We start from the raw sequence: 17751 nt of genomic DNA on the forward strand, positions 1-17751 counted from the left end.
AAGATGTTACACGTTTTTTCCGATATCGCAGTTCAATCGTAGGCCGTATCGCCTAATTAGTGCGCCCTTAGAGTGCGGGGCCTCCTTGAGTAGAGTGTGGAAACTGAAATGTTTCCCTCGGAAATCTACCAAACAAATTGTCGTCCTGGACAAAATATTCACTTTACACGGATGTTCTTTGGTAATTTTGTAGCCACACATGTCCTCTTTCACACAATGTAACCACCAAAGCACAAATACATACAGAATGTGAACTACGGCCTTTTAAGTGACACAAATACAGTCAAGCTGCCCATTGACCTCCATTGTATAATTCTTACGAGGAAAGTAACTCATTGAGATCTTGTAACTCTAATGTCAGCCCTGTAATTAAGCCCTTATATGTCTCAGCTGTGGGAGAGTAAAACAGTGCTTCACTATGACTGGGAGATTTCAATGGGCCTGAATAGGGAAAAACCTATGCCCGAACAAATTGCTCTATCGCAAAAAGTAAAAGTCGAATGCAAATATTTTTTTCACTTTGAGTGGCCTGAGCCATTGAGGTACAACATGTGCGATGGTGGTGTTGGTACGATCGAAAATGTGGTTATAAGAGCGAGTTAAGAATTGTCTTCACGATGCTCTGCGAAACCTTGTGAGCTTGTAGGTCTGCTATTTGTGCAGTCACAGACACACGCATGCATACGCACGCACGCACGCAGCTTGTAGGTCTGCTATTTGTGCAATTAGGCTCTACACACAGAGTCACAGACACACGCATGCATGCACACGCACGCACGTGCACGCACACGCACGTGCACGCGCACACACACACACACACACACACACACACACACACAAAAACCCTGTCTTTTGCTTGCAGCATGCTACAGTCTTGCAATTTGCTCCATGGGCTTAGACCACCAATAGGAGCACGCTGTACTTAATTAATTGCTTAAGCCCCGCCCTTCTGTCTTCCCATTGGCTGGCCTTTACACAGCTCTAACTTTTGTTTGCAGCATGATACAGTCCTGAAAATGTGTTTATGGACTTACACCACCAATAGGAACACTCTAATATAAACTTAAAAAATATATTTTTTTTAAACTTCTTTTTTTTTATACTTTTTTTTTTTTAAACTTAAAAAATAAAAAACTTAAAGAAAACTTAAAAATTAAAAACTATTTTTTTTTTAACTTTTTTTTTTAACCTTTTTTTTCACCCTTTTTTTTTAAACTTTTTTTTTAAAACTTTTTTTTTTTTAAACTTTTTTTTTTTAAACTTTTTTTTAAACTTTTTTTTTTAAACTTTTTTTTTTAAAAACTTTTTAAACTTTTTTTAAACTTTTTTTTTAAAAAACCTTTTTTTTTGTTTTTAACTTTTTTTTTTAAACTTTCTTTAAAAAACTTTTTTTTAAAAACTTTTCTTTTTAAACTTTCTTTTTAAACTTTTTTTAAAAACTTTTTTTTTAAACTTTTTTTTTTTTAAACTTTTTTTAAAAACTTTTTTTTTTAACTTCTTTTTTTTTTTTTTTTACTATTTTTTAAAAAAACTTTTTTTTTTTTAACTTAAAAAAAAACTTAAAAAAGAAAACTTAAAAATGAAAAACCAGTGTTCAGACTTGGTGGGTGGTCCCACAGACACAGCTATAACTTTATACATTGCGTTATTAGCGAGCCCACGCAGTTTCTACAGGAACTGCTTTCTAGTTAGTGTGGTTGCCTATGGGCAACCATACTATTGTTTCCCTTACCTTTTATTTCTTTCTTTCTTTCTTTCTTTCTATGTTTCTTTATTATTCTGTATAAACTTTATTTTGCCGTGCTACTCCTCCCCCAGTTTTTGCCGAACATACTCGAGCCATATGTCAAATCGACCGGCTTCATCGGGAATCGTGTGCTTGTTGATTGATAAGAGAACTGTTGTATAGTTTAATTGATATGAATTAATTAGTGAATTAATTTCCCCCATTCACTTGAATGGGAAAATGGGAAAACTCACATTCAACTATTTGTTTCTCTGAGAACGTAAGGGATGTAGTTACAACACTTGGGGAGGAGATTCATAATAATTACAAGAATTAATTAACATAAAATTATATCGGTCGGCCTCATGGTGGCGCTATAACAGCCCACTTTACGTTTTGCCTTCTAACTCTTGACCCGTAGGTCATAAAAACAAATTATTTTTTCCCTGGATTCCTTGGCTCATGACGCATCTCCCCATATAGGCCACGCCCATTTGCGTCAGGATGGATTTTCCGCCATTTTGAATTTTGTTCAAAACACACTTTTGGATCCTCCACCTACAGATTTTGTCCAAATCGCACACAAATTGGTACAAATGATCTCTGGACCTATCCAATTAAAACGGCACAGTCAGAATTTTGATCTTCTGTATCGTTCAGCCGTAATCGTCTTCCGAAGTTAGTGGGAGGGGCCTATTTTACAAAAAATGCCACAATTCACGCACGGAATGTCCGATCCATCCCAAATCTGAATCACATGTCGAGGGTGGCTTAATCAAAGCAGAGCCAAAAGCAATTCCATTTTCATCCATAGGGGGCGCTACAATTGCAAAAACAATTACCCGTTTGTTGCAAAAACATGCTTTTGGGGGGGAAATCCCCTACGAATGACTTACGCATGATCACAAGGGTGACTTGACATTGTAATTGGCTGGCAAAATTACTGGGAGGGGCCTATATCAGCCAGTGAGTGCTTGTTGATTGATAAGAGAAATGTTGTATAGTTTAATTGATATTAATTAATTAGTGAATTAATTTTCCCCATTCACTTGAATGGGAAAATGCAAAAACTCACATTCAAGTATTTTTTCCTCTGAGACCGTACGGGCTACAGTTACAACACTTGGGGGGAAGGTTCATAATAATTACTAAAATTAATAACCTTATAAGTATATTGATCGGCCTCATGGTGGCGCTATAACAGCCCACTTTACGTTTTGGCATATAACTCTTGAACCGTAGGTCGTAAAATCAAAATTATTTTTTTCCTGGATTCCTTGGGTCATGACGCATATCCCCATATAGGCCCCGCCCATTTGCGTCTAGATAGATTTTCCACCATTTTGAATTTTGTTCAAAACACACTTTTGGATCCTCCACCTACAGATTTTGTCCAAATCTCACAAATATCGGTACACATGATCTCCGGACCTATTCGATTAAAACAGCACAGTCAGAATTTTTATCTTCCGTATCGTTCGTCCGTAATCGTCTTCCAAAGTTAGTGGGAGGGGCCTATTTTACAAAAAATGCCACAATTCACGCACAGAATGTCCGATCCATCCCAAATCTGAATCACATGTTGAGGGTGGCTTAATCAACGCAGAGCCAAAAGCAATTCTATTTGAATCCATAGGGGGCGCCACAATTGCAAAAACACTTACCAGTTTGTTGCAAAAACATATTTTCGGGGGGAAAAACCCTCGAATTACTTACGCATGATCACAAGGGTGACTTGTTAGTGTGGTTGCCTATGGGCAACCATACTATTGTTCCCCTTACCTTTTATTTCTTTCTTTATTTATTGTTTTCTTTCTGTATAAACTTTATTTTGTCGTGCTACTCCTCCCACAGTTTTTGCCGCACACACTCGAGCCATATGTCAAAACGACCGGCTTTATCGGGAATCGTGTGCTATCTCCTTGCTAAGACATCCGTTGTATAGTTTAATTGATATTAATTAATTAGTGAATTAATTTCCCCCATTCACTTGAATGGGAAAATGCCAAAACTCACATTCAACCATTTGTTTCTCTGAGACCTTAAGGGCTGTAGTTACAACATTTGGAGGGGAGGTTCATAATAATTACGAAAATTAATTAACTTATGATTACATCGGTCGGCCTCATGGTGGCACTATAACAGCCCACTTTACGTTTTGCATTATAACTCTTGAACGGTAGGTCATAAAAACAAAAATATTTTCCCCCTGGATTCCTTTGGTCATGACGCATCTCCCCATATAGGCCACGCCCATTTGCGTCTAGATAGATTTTCCGCCATTTTGAATTTTGTTCAAAACACACTTTTAGATCCTCCACCTACAGATTTTGTCCAAATCTCACAAAAATCGGTACACATGATCTCCGGACCTATTTGATTAAAACAGCACAGTCAGACTTTTGATCTTCCGTATCGTTCGTCCGTAATCGTCTTCCAAAGTTAGTGGGAGGGGCCTATTTTACAAAAAATGCCACAATTCACGCACGGAATGTCCGATTCATCCCAAATCTGAATCACATGTCGAGGGTGGCTTAATCAACGCAGAGCCAAAAGCAATTCCATTTTCATCCATAGGGGGCGCTACAATTGCAAAAACAATTACCCGTTTGTTGCAAAAACATGCTTTTGGGGGTGAAATCCCCTACGAATGACGTACGCATGATCACAAGGGTGACTTGACATTGTAATTGTCTGGCAAAATTACTGGGAGGGGCCTATATCAGCCAGTGAGGCAACCACACTTTGCAATTTCCCAGAATTGCTTCTTTCTAGTTAGTGTGGTTGCCTATGGGCAACCATACTATTGTTCCCCTTACCTTTTATTTCTTCTTTTTGTTTTCTTTCTGTATAAACTTTATTTTGGAGTGCTACTCCTCCCACAGTTTTTGCCGCACACACTTGAGCCATATGTCAAAACGACCGGCTTCATCGGGAATGATGTGCTTGCTCGTTTCTAAGAGAAATGTTGTATAGTTTAATTGATATTAATTAATTAGTGGATTAAATTTCCCCATTGACATGAATGGGAAAATGCAAAAACTCACATTCAAGTATTTTTTCCTCTGAGACCGTACGGGCTACAGTTACAACACTTGGGGGGAAGGTTCATAATAATTACTAAAATTAATAACCGTATAAGTATATTGATCGGCCTCATGGTGGCGCTATAACAGCCCACTTTACGTTTTGGCGTATAACTCTTGAACCGTAGGTGGTAAAATCAAAATTATTTTTTTCCTGGATTCCTTGGGTCATGACGCATCTCCCCATATAGGCCACGCCCATTTGCGTCTAGATAGATTTTCCGCCATTTTGAATTTTGTTCAAAACCCACTTTTGGATCCTCCACCTACTGATTTTGTCCAAATCTCACAAAAATCGGTACACATGATCTCCGGACCTATCCGATTAAAACAGCACAGTCAGAATTTTGATCTTCTGTATCGTTCGTCCGTAATCGTCTTCCGAAGTTAGTGGGAGGGGCCTATTTTACAAAAAATGCCACAATTCACGCACGGAATGTCCCATCCATCCCAAATCCAAATCACATGTCGAGGGTGGCTTAATCAACGCAGAGCCAAAAGCAATTCCATTTTCATCCATAGGGGGGCGCTACAGTTGCAAAAACAATTACCCGTTTATTGCAAAAACATGATTTCAGGGGGGAAAAAACACTCTGAATTACTTACACATGATCACAAGGGTGGCTTGACATTGTCATTGGCTAGCAAAATTACTGGGAGGGGCCTATATCAGCGAGTGAGGCAACCACACTTTGCAATTTCCCAGAATTGCTTCTTTCTAGTTGTGGGCTCGCAACAGCGAGCACACACTAGTTATTGCCAGTTTATATTTATTCTTGCTTTATTCCAATTTCCGCCCTTTTTTCGAATTCCTACTACTTTCACACACTTTATGCTAGAAATTTAGTTCAAACTTCAAACTGTTCAGCTCTTTGCAGTTATGTGTGCTTGCATTTAGATTTTTACAATTGTTTATACTTTTTTAACTTTTTAACTTTTTAACTTTTTTTGACATTCTTTATAATGAGAGTCGATGGGAGAAACGTCCCATTTTTCACAGTTGACTTTTTTGTGCTCTTATTACTCTGTCATACTTTCACTTTGAAACTCCATTCAAACTTTAAAATGTTCATCAATCTTTGAATTTTCATTGGTGAAAAAGTTGTTTTGAAAAAGTTTATACTTTTTAAAATATTTAACTTTATTTATAAAATGTTTCTCTCATAGACAATGTATGGGATTTTATCTCTAAATCAACCTCACTTTTGCAGCCTCATTACTCTGGCATACTTTGTCGTAGAAACGTGATTTAAACTTTAGCTAGCTCACACGGCTGTGGACTTTTTCGTGGTTCAAACCGTATTCGAATATGTTACACGGTTTCTCCGATATCGCAGTTCAATCGCAGGCCGTATCGTCTAATTAGTGCGCCCTTAGAGTGCGGGGCCTCCTTGAGTAGAGTGTGGAAACTGAAATGCTTCACCTCGGAAATCTACCAAACAAATTGTCGTCCTGGCCAAAATATTCACTTTACACGGATGTTCTTTGGTCATTTTGTAGCCACACATGTCCTCTTTCACACAATGTAACCACCAAAGCACAGATACATACAGAATGTGAACTACGGCCTTTTAAGTGACACAAATACAGTCAAGCTGCCCATTGACCTCCATTGTATAATTCTTACGAGGAAAGTATCGTGAAGACAATTCTTAACTCGCTCTTATAACCACATTTTCGATCGTACCAACACCACCATCGCACATGTTGTACCTCAATGGCTCAGGCCACTCAAAGTGAAAAAAATATTTGCATTCGACTTTTACTTTTTGCGATAGAGCAATTTGTTCGGGCATAGGTTTTTCCCTATTCAGGCCCATTGAAATCTCCCAGTCATAGTGAAGCACTGTTTTACTCTCCCACAGCTGAGACATATAAGGGCTTAATTACAGGGCTGACATTAGAGTTACAAGATCTCAATGAGTTGCTCTGCGAAACCTTGTGAGCTTGTAGGTCTGCTATTTGTGCAGTCACAGACACACGCATGCATACGCACGCACGCACGCACGCACGCACGCACGCAGCTTGTAGGTCTGCTATTTGTGCAATTAGGCTCTACACACAGAGTCACAGACACACGCATGCATGCACACGCACGCACGTGCACACGCACGTGCACGCGCACGCACACGCACACACACACACACAAAAACCCTGTCTTTTGCTTGCAGCATGCTACAGTCTTGCAATTTGCTCCATGGGCTTAGACCACCAATAGGAGCACGCTGTACTTAATTAATTGCTTAAGCCCCGCCCTTCTGTCTTCCCATTGGCTGGCCTTTACACAGCTCTAACTTTTGTTTGCAGCATGATACAGTCCTGACAATTTGTTTATGGACTTACACCACCAATAGGAACACTAATATAAACTTAAAAAATAATTTTTTTTTAACTTTTTTTTTTTTTAAACTTTTTTTTTTTAAACTTTTTTTTTTAAACTTTTTTTTTTTAAACTTTTTTTTAACTTTTTTTTTTTAACTTTTTTTTTTTAAAAACTTTTTTTTTTTAAACTTCTTTTTTTTAAAAACTTTTTTTTTAAAAACTTTTTTTTTTTAAACTTAAAAAAAAAATTAAAAATAAAAAACTTAAAAAAGAAAACTTAAAAATGAAAAACCAGTGTTCAGACTTGGTGGGTGGTCCCACAGACACAGCTATAACTTTATACATTGCGTTTTTAGCGAGCCCACGCAGTTTCTACAGGAACTGCTTTCTAGTTGTGGGCTCGCAACAGCGAGCACACACTAGTTATTGCCAGTTTATATTTATTCTTGCTTTATTCCAATTTCCGCCCTTTTTTCGAATTCCTACTACTTTCACACACTTTATGCTAGAAATTTAGTTCAAACTTCAAACTGTTCAGCTCTTTGCAGTTATGTGTGCTTGCATTTAGATTTTTACAATTGTTTATACTTTTTTAACTTTTTAACTTTTTAACTTTTTTTGACATTCTTTATAATGAGAGTCGATGGGAGAAACGTCCCATTTTTCACAGTTGACTTTTTTGTGCTCTTATTACTCTGTCATACTTTCACTTTGAAACTCCATTCAAACTTTAAAATGTTCATCAATCTTTGAATTTTCATTGGTGAAAAAGTTGTTTTGAAAAAGTTTATACTTTTTAAAATATTTAACTTTATTTATAAAATGTTTCTCTCATAGACAATGTATGGGATTTTATCTCTAAATCAACCTCACTTTTGCAGCCTCATTACTCTGGCATACTTTGTCGTAGAAACGTGATTTAAACTTTAGCTAGCTCACACGGCTGTGGACTTTTTCGTGGTTCAAACCGTATTCGAATATGTTACACGGTTTCTCCGATATCGCAGTTCAATCGCAGGCCGTATCGTCTAATTAGTGCGCCCTTAGAGTGCGGGGCCTCCTTGAGTAGAGTGTGGAAACTGAAATGCTTCACCTCGGAAATCTACCAAACAAATTGTCGTCCTGGCCAAAATATTCACTTTACACGGATGTTCTTTGGTCATTTTGTAGCCACACATGTCCTCTTTCACACAATGTAACCACCAAAGCACAGATACATACAGAATGTGAACTACGGCCTTTTAAGTGACACAAATACAGTCAAGCTGCCCATTGACCTCCATTGTATAATTCTTACGAGGAAAGTATCGTGAAGACAATTCTTAACTCGCTCTTATAACCACATTTTCGATCGTACCAACACCACCATCGCACATGTTGTACCTCAATGGCTCAGGCCACTCAAAGTGAAAAAAATATTTGCATTCGACTTTTACTTTTTGCGATAGAGCAATTTGTTCGGGCATAGGTTTTTCCCTATTCAGGCCCATTGAAATCTCCCAGTCATAGTGAAGCACTGTTTTACTCTCCCACAGCTGAGACATATAAGGGCTTAATTACAGGGCTGACATTAGAGTTACAAGATCTCAATGAGTTGCTCTGCGAAACCTTGTGAGCTTGTAGGTCTGCTATTTGTGCAGTCACAGACACACGCATGCATACGCACGCACGCACGCACGCACGCACGCAGCTTGTAGGTCTGCTATTTGTGCAATTAGGCTCTACACACAGAGTCACAGACACACGCATGCATGCACACGCACGCACGTGCACACGCACGTGCACGCGCACGCACACGCACACACACACACACACACACACACAAAAACCCTGTCTTTTGCTTGCAGCATGCTACAGTCTTGCAATTTGCTCCATGGGCTTAGACCACCAATAGGAGCACGCTGTACTTAATTAATTGCTTAAGCCCCGCCCTTCTGTCTTCCCATTGGCTGGCCTTTACACAGCTCTAACTTTTGTTTGCAGCATGATACAGTCCTGACAATTTGTTTATGGACTTACACCACCAATAGGAACACTAATATAAACTTAAAAAATATATTTTTTTTAAACTTTTTTTTTTTTAACTTTTTTTTTTTTAACTTTTTTTTTTTAAAACTTTTTTTTTTTAAACTTTTTTTTTTAAACTTTTTTTTTTAAACTTTTTTTTTACTTTTTTTTTTAAACTTTTTTTTTTAAAAAACTTTTTTTTTTAAACTTCTTTTTTTTTTAAACTTTTTTTTTTTAAACTTTTTTTTTTTAAACTTAAAAAAAAACTTAAAAATAAAAAACTTAAAAAAGAAAACTTAAAAATGAAAAACCAGTGTTCAGACTTGGTGGGTGGTCCCACAGACACAGCTATAACTTTATACATTGCGTTTTTAGCGAGCCCACGCAGTTTCTACAGGAACTGCTTTCTAGTTTCTTTCTTTCTTGTTTTCTTTCTGTATAAACTTTATTTTGATGTGCTACTCCTCCCACAGTTTTTGCCGCACACACTTGAGCCATATGTCAAAACGACCGGCTTTATCGGGAATAGTGTGCTATCTCCTTGCTAAGACATCCGTTGTAAAGTTTAATTGATATTAATTAATTAGTGGATTAAATTTCCCCATTGACATGAATGGGAAAATGCAAAAACTCACATTCAAGTATTTTTCCCTCTGAGACCGTACGGGCTACAGTTACAACACTTGGGGGGAAGGTTCATAATAATTACTAAAATTAATAACCGTATAAGTATATTGATCGGCCTCATGGTGGCGCTATAACAGCCCACTTTACGTTTTGGCGTATAACTCTTGAACCATAGGTCGTACAATCAATTTTTTTTTCCCCTGGATTCCTTGGGTCATGACGCATCTCCCCATATAGGCCCCGCCCATTTGCGTCTAGATAGATTTTCCGCCATTTTTAATTTTGTTCAAAACACACTTTTGGATCCTCCACCTACAGATTTTGTCCAAATCTCACAAAAATCGGTACACATGATCTCCGGACCTATCCGATTAAAACAGCACAGTCAGAATTTTGATCTTCTGTATCGTTCGTCCGTAATCGTCTTCCGAAGTTAGTGGGAGGGGCCTATTTTACAAAAAATGCCACAATTCACGCACGGAATGTCCGATCCATCCCAAATCCAAATCACATGTCGAGGGTGGCTTAATCAACGCAGAGCCAAAAGCAATTCCATTTTCATCCATAGGGGGCGCTACAATTGCAAAAACAATTACCAGTTTATTGCAAAAACATGATTTCGGGTGGGAAATCCCCTCCGAATGACTTATGCATGATCACAAGGGTGACTTCACATTGTAATTGGCTGGCAAAATTACTGGGAGGGGCCTATATCAGCGAAACTCCATTCAAACTTTAAAATGTTCATCAACCTTTGAATTTTCATTGGTGAAAACGTTTTGAAAAAGTTTATACTTTTTAAAATATTTAACTTTATTTATAAAATGTTTCTCTCATAGACAATGTATGGGATTTTATCTCTAAATCAACCTCACTTTTGCAGCCTCATTACTCTGGCATACTTTGTCGTAGAAACGTGATTTAAACTTTAGCTAGCTCACACGACTGTGGGCTTTGTCGTGGTTCAAACCGTATTCGAATATGTTACACGGTTTTTCCGAAATCGCAGTTCAATCGCAGGCCGTATCGCCTAATCAGTGCGCCCTTAGAGTGCGGGGCCTCCTTGAGTAGAGTGTGGAAACTGAAATGCTTCCCTCGGAAATCTACCAAACAAATTGTCGTCCTGGCCAAAATATTCACTTTACATGGATGTTCTTTGGTCATTTTGTAGCCACACATGTCCTCTTTCACACAATGTAACCACCAAAGCACAGATACATACAGAATGTCAACTACGGCCTTTTAAGTGGCACAAATACAGTCAAGCTGCCCATTGACCTCCATTGTATAATTCTTACGAGGAAAGTATCGTGAAGACAATTCTTAACTCGCTCTTATAACCACATTTTCGATCGTACCAACACCACAAGTTTTTTTAAACTTCTTTTTTTTTATACTTTTCTTTTTTTAAACTTTTTTTTTTTTAAACTTAAAAATAAAAAACTTAAAAAAGAAAACTTAAAAATGAAAAACTTTTTTTTTTTTAAACTTTTTTTTTTCACTTTTTTTTAAACTTTTTTTTTTTTAAACTTTTTTTTTTTTTTAAACTTTTTTTTTTTTTTAAACTTTTTTTTTTTTTTAAACTTTTTTTTTTTTTTAAACTTTTTTTTTTTTTAAATTTCTTTTTTTTTTTAAACTTTTTTTTTTAAAAACTTTTTTTTTTTAAACTTAAAAAAAAACTTCAAAAGAAAACTTCAAAATTAAAAACTTAAAAAAAACGTAAAAGAAAAACTTTTTAACTTAAAAAAAAGCAGTTATTTATGCTTATATTATTATTTTTTACAATTTGTTATACTTTTTAACTTTTTGTACTTTTTTCCAGTGTTCAGACTTGGTGGGTGGTCCCACAGACACAGCTATAACTTTATACATTGCGTTTTTAGCGAGCCCACGCAGTTTCTACAGGAACTGCTTTCTAGTTTTACTTTGTTACTGTGAGAAGAGGCTTAAAGGGATAGTTCAGATTTTTTGAACTTAAGTTGTATGAAATACTTGCCATTAATATAGTGGTTGCAACTGTATTAATTGATTGCCCGAGTCCTGTGGTGGGAGTTCTGCTCTGGTTTTGGTGAAATATCAAGTAGTTCCGGTCATTTTGTGGGGGGCACTGGGGGCCACGCAGGAGCAGAACTCCCACCATGGGACTCGGGCAATCAATGAATACAGTTGCAACCACTATATTAATGGCAAGTATTTCATACAACTTAAGTTCAAAAAATCTGAACTATCCCTTTAAGTCTTGAGACTATTTTGGGGGTTGGCTGTTGTGGGAGTGAAAGCTATAAACTAAGGCTGTGACCCTATGTAACTCTTGGAGTCAGACTGGGGTTTCCAAACGTGAATAGGTCATGTAAGTTCTTGGCTCCTTACTCGACCCAACGCAGCTGTGTCCTACATACCAACACAGGCAGGCAGAACCCAGATCAATATTACCATATATAGAAACTATACATTTTGAGGGAGGGACTTTTCAGAGAGAGGTGTGACCGTTTGTACATTATAAATAAAAGGCCTCCTCATACCGAGAGACATAAAACATGCATTTTGCCCTGATTTGTGTTGTGGTGTCCCTCTCCAGGGGAACAGAGGGATGGACAGAGGACAGCATGGATGGACTGGAGCTGGCCCAACAACCAGGTACTATTTGACATCCATAGTCATGAGATAAGAGGCTTATTTCCACAGCACTTTATTTTATGATGTATTTTCTTGATGTATTTGCATTTCAATGTTTTACCTCTTATTGTTGATGTATTTATACTTGATTTATTTGCATTTCAATGTTTTACCTTCTATTGTTAACATGATTGTTTTACCTTGTTGTACAGCACTTTGTAACATCGTTTTGAAAAGTGCTCTATAAAAATGTTTTACTTACTTACTACTTACTACTTAATTTACAAGAAATCTACACAATTAGAGATCAATGTCTGCCTGTTATCTCTGCTATAGGTACAACATCAATATAGGGCATTCACTTCTAGTAATTTTTTACTAGTTGCCTAGTTTACTGTATGTTTTTTTTGGGGGGGGGGGGGAATAAATATTTGTACATTTAAAAATTGTGTACATTGGTGACTATAACTATAATCTACCTGATCTTGAGGCCTACAAAATCGGGGGGAAAAAAACTAGTCAACTAGTCGGCTAGTGGATTTACTAGTCGACTAGTTGCTTAATGCCCTACATCAATACGGCATGGAAATATGGACAAAATCTATCCAATCTATCCAACGACAACACTCAAAGTTTTGGGTCTGAGAGGCTATTGTACCTTACCTGTAAGACCGGATACATTTCTACTTGCAAAAAAGAGATTTCAACCTTACTACTACTTTGTACTACTAGGACTTATGTTAAAAAATATGTTAAAAAAAAAAAAGTTTAATGAAAATGTTATGCACATAAAATAATATTAAAATAATAATAAATTAATAATTTACATTCGGTGGATATCTTTCACAATAATACATGATACATGTTCTAGACCAGGGTTCCCCAATTATTTTTTCTCAAGGGCAATATTTTGACTAGGGTACCAGGCTGGGGGCCGAGTCCGCACGTGTGAGGTCAAGGTCTTGCCCTCATTTTCAGGGCAAGACCCCATTTGAAAAGGATGCCCAGTTTGACATGCATAGGCTACTGACCCCCATTTAATGCCATTTATATCTGGGACCCCCCCCCCCAACAAGGGGGCCGCAAGGGGGCGCTCCGCGGGACGCAAATGGCCCGCGGGCCGCCTATTGGGGAACCCTGTTCTAGACATTCTAATGATCACACAAATATATGTATTACATGCATTTTAGTTACTTTTATCAGGGTTAAATATTAAAGGTCATAGGTCAATTTTGATTAGAAATTGCAGTCCAGAGATTTTGAAGTTGTGTAAATTTGTGCCTCTGTGGGGGGTATTTATATGCAAATATCATGACCAATGGCATTGCAAGACTAAACAATGAACATCAATGTTGATGTTTAGGTGAAACAAGAATAGAATAGAAAAAAAAGAAAAAAAATTAAGTGATTAATTAAAATAAAAATGTTACCGAAAAGCATCGTTGGGTCTTACCGAGTTGAAAACCACTGCTCTACACTCTACAGGACAGAAAGGAGCAGCGATTACCGGATCCACCCAGGGGCCATTAGACACTTTATCCTTCCTTTCTGAGCTCCAGGTAAGCTATACTGTGGCAGCTCGGCCAGCTTCTGAAAAATACTGACTGTATGTATATCACTTCATGTTGTATACGGCAAAGCACTTTGTGAGTCTCTGTGAAAAGTGCTATACATGCTATATACTGCCCAGGTTTTGGTCGCGAGTCCATTTGTATGGGTCACGAGTAAATAAATATCTCCTTAGTATTATTTCCTACATTTAGTTTTTCATTTTAAATATCAAACAAATCAAAGAATTTTCATTAATTGATAAAAGTGAGGGGCAGTTAGTATGTCCAAGCCAGGCTAAGGCCTGACTCACACGTGCACAACAGATTGATGTATAGCTGATGCATGAGACTTGTTTACTGATGCAAGTTCGCAATTCATTTCCAATGGGAGTCACATGGTTTGACGCAACATTTTTGTTGTATGAGGGGGAGGGGGGGCAGTCGAAACACAGCCGAAAGCCGTACAACAAAAATGTTGTGTCAAACCATGTGACTTCCATTGGAAATGCATTGGGGCAAGATGTAAACAAACCCTTTGTTTACATCTAGCATTCAACAATGTTGTATGCTAGATGCGAAGGTGTGAGTGAGGCCTAAGGGGCACCCACTGTATTTACATCGGCCACATGACGTCTTACGTCGTCATGTAGTGCCCGAAAAAAACATTAAAGTCCGTTGACTTGGCTGGCAAACATTTTATGTCATACAGTAAGTGCTCGAAACAAACATTAAAGTCCATTTACTTGGCTGGCTGTAAAGTGCTTCCTAAAGCGCTACTATATGTTCATATAGACTTGGATTGCTGTAAAGTGCTCCCCCTGCTCTAAACAAAATAATGTCAAAGTTCATAGACTTTGCTGGCAAACGATTTACGTCGTAAGTGTTCTTAAACATTTAAAATCCAATAGACTTGGCTGCCATATGAGGTAAAAGCCATGCATTCGCCCCTCAAAAAAATCTAAGGCTAGGCTACAAATCTAATAGGCCTAGGCTACACAAGTATAACCTGACTCCGCCAGATGGGGCAGCAGAGAGTACACTGGGTTCCCCCCTCCTGCTCCCATCTGGGAACTCTCAGGCAGACTTGATGCCCGGGCACAAAACGGCCTGGCCAATCAGCGGCAGCTAGAGGCGGGATCAAGGCAGCACTGTGTATGCTGTGTATACTGAGAAAAAAAGACTGAGGAAAAACTTTTTTCCCCAGGCCATTAGGATTCTAAATGATGACATGTACCTTGAGAGACGGCAGGGATCGGGTCATCACCCACGCACTTGGGCGTGGAGAGGGGGCAGTTGAGTACACGTGCACGTGCACGTATGCACATACAACCTCCCCCACCCCTTCACAGGGACTTCATATGGACATGACACAAATGGACATTATTATTAGTATTGTAGTCTAACTTAATTATTTATTATAGTCTTGCTGGTTTTAGGGATGGAAGTTTTTAAATGGTAGAATTTATTTAGCTTTTAGTCTTCTTGTCCTGTTTTACTGCTCACTTCTGTGGGGCTGAACTACGTACATTTCACTGCATTTTAAAGATACGTTTTTAAATATGTATGTGACAAATAAAGATTGATTGATTGATTGAAAAATGTTTTGTATCGGTATAGCCTATAATTATATTGTATTTTATTTATTTATTGCTCTAGAACCGCTCTAGACCTGCGTGTGTGTGGACTGGGCTGCTCGAGAATTGACCCCTGTAGGTTGTAAGCCAGAGATATGTCACTGCCTTGGGCTAAATTTGGCCAAATGTGCTGACCTCATCACTTTTGTGATGATGGCTATGGCCGTTTTTTAGCCGGAGGAGTGTTTTTCATGCAAAACTACGTGGAATGGATTCAGAAACATGAAAACCCCCCTAGTTTGACATGTCACATGCTACTTAAAGCATAATGACATTTTGAAAAGCGAGCAGTGTTGTTGAGCAGCCCGCACCTCTCAGTTCACACGGGGGTGTGATTTTTTTTATTGCTTGGCTCCGTCTTATCGCTGCTTGCAGCTATATTTATTACTTGCGCAAGCAGAGCGTGCAAGTCATGTTTTCAGTCAGGTGCTACGATGCGCGTGTTTGGGGCCAGCACATGTTATGACGTCATATGCTGGCCCCAAGCTGACCGTGCAGGTGTGTTTTTACAATTTAGGGATTTAGCAGACTCTTAATCCAGAGCGATTTACATTAAGCAATAACAAAAGCATGGTATACATCACATATATAAAAAAAGTAGTTATCATGAATCATGCGTAAACTAAGAACGTAACAGTGGAGTATCTATGTAAACTATACATACTATACTATATAATATATTATACATGTGTACTATAAAGTGCTATGACTACATAAAGTGCAATTCTAGAGCTGTCTACGTAACAAGCTATAAGTCTGTTTAAAATACTATCTAAGTCTACATAATGTGCTATCTAAGGGGATAGGCTAGGGCAAGTGCTACGGGCCATTTTGTCATGCTACGAAGCATATGTCCCATGACGTGATGAAGATATGTACCAATGTCCCTTAGAATGCATGTGATATGATGTCATACGGACATACGGAAGCTGACCGTGCAGGTATGTTTTCCGTGAATCGTGAAAAAAGATTATGTACCAATGCCAGGGTATAATTGGTTGACGATGGTGACGTAATGATGATACGTTTCAGTGTCAAGTACATACGCATCAAACCACCCAGCCGATCACATTATACCACCAACCACTCAGAAAACTACATATACATACATATAGACATGTACACATATATGGACATATGAGCATATGACGTGATGAATATATGTACCAATGCCAGGGTATAGTTGACGGTGACGTAACGATGATTTTACCATACTTAAAAATACTACTTTTTTTCCTTCAGAAGCAAGGTACGTAGCAAATAGGTAAATCTAATAATTCAATATGTGAGACTAAGATTTGAAAGTTTATAGCGGTCTACAGCACTTGCACGCTCTGCTTGCGCACTAGTAGGCCACTAGTAGGCCATTTATGGCCTACTTGTGTGCAACAAGCTCATAGAGCGCCACCGAGTGGCGCGCTACGAGCTTGTAGGTCTGCTATTCTTCTAAATCCTCCATATTTATTTCAGAAAACTTGAGGATTTAGAAGGTCAGGCCTAAATGGGTTAATAACAATATTAATAGTTATTGTTATAATATTATTATTATTACCTATATGCTCCTACATTGTCTGAAGGAAGCCAAACAAAAAAGTTTTTACTCTTGTCGCTGTGCATGATAGTGACAATACATCCAAACTTCCCCCTTGGACAGGAGTTCCTGCTGGGTGATGCCATGCCTCAGAGAGTGGCCCGGGTCAGTGTGAACCTGGACTCTCCCCTCACTCTGGGCTCCGGTGAGACACTGGGCCTGGCACCAATCATCAACTCCTCCACTCCAATGCTAATGTCCTCCAACCTTATGGTTAGTAGGCACTTTTTGCCATTTTCTTGCTTTTCTTCATTTTTTTTACTTTGTTTAACCCATTTTGACCTGCCCTCGAAATTTAAAAAAAATCTTCTAAATCCTCCAGTTTTCTGAAATAATTTTGCCCAGAATGGGTTAATTTAAAAAAAATCCTATTTTTAACTGTATTTTTTAGGGGTGCTAGCCCCTCCTATATCCAGCTTTTGGTGTGTGTGCACAAACTTTGTCCTACACAAACATTAAATTCCCAATGAATAGAGAATTTTACGTCGTAGTGTCTGAGCAAATAGACACCGCCTAAACCCCTTATCCCTAAACTTCTTTGCCTTTTTTTTTACTATTTTGAAAAACATGTGAGCTTGTAGACTGGCCATTT

General features: G+C 38.1%; 1 long non-coding RNA gene across 1 annotated transcript in view; it reads left to right on the forward strand.

Annotated features, from left to right (window-relative positions):
* The window catches only part of LOC306920424, a 32669-nt gene extending 17326 nt beyond the window's left edge, over nucleotides 1-15343 (forward strand). Inside the window, exons 3-4 of the long non-coding RNA XR_013789659.1 lie at nucleotides 13870-13943; nucleotides 15139-15343. This is a non-coding gene — a long non-coding RNA (uncharacterized lncRNA). The remainder of the gene's footprint in view (nucleotides 1-13869; nucleotides 13944-15138) is intronic.
* The last annotated feature ends 2408 nt before the right edge of the window (nucleotides 15344-17751 follow it).

Source organism: Electrona antarctica (assembly GCF_951216825.1).
Source record: "Electrona antarctica genome assembly, chromosome: 3".
Taxonomy (NCBI): Eukaryota; Metazoa; Chordata; class Actinopteri; order Myctophiformes; family Myctophidae; genus Electrona; species Electrona antarctica.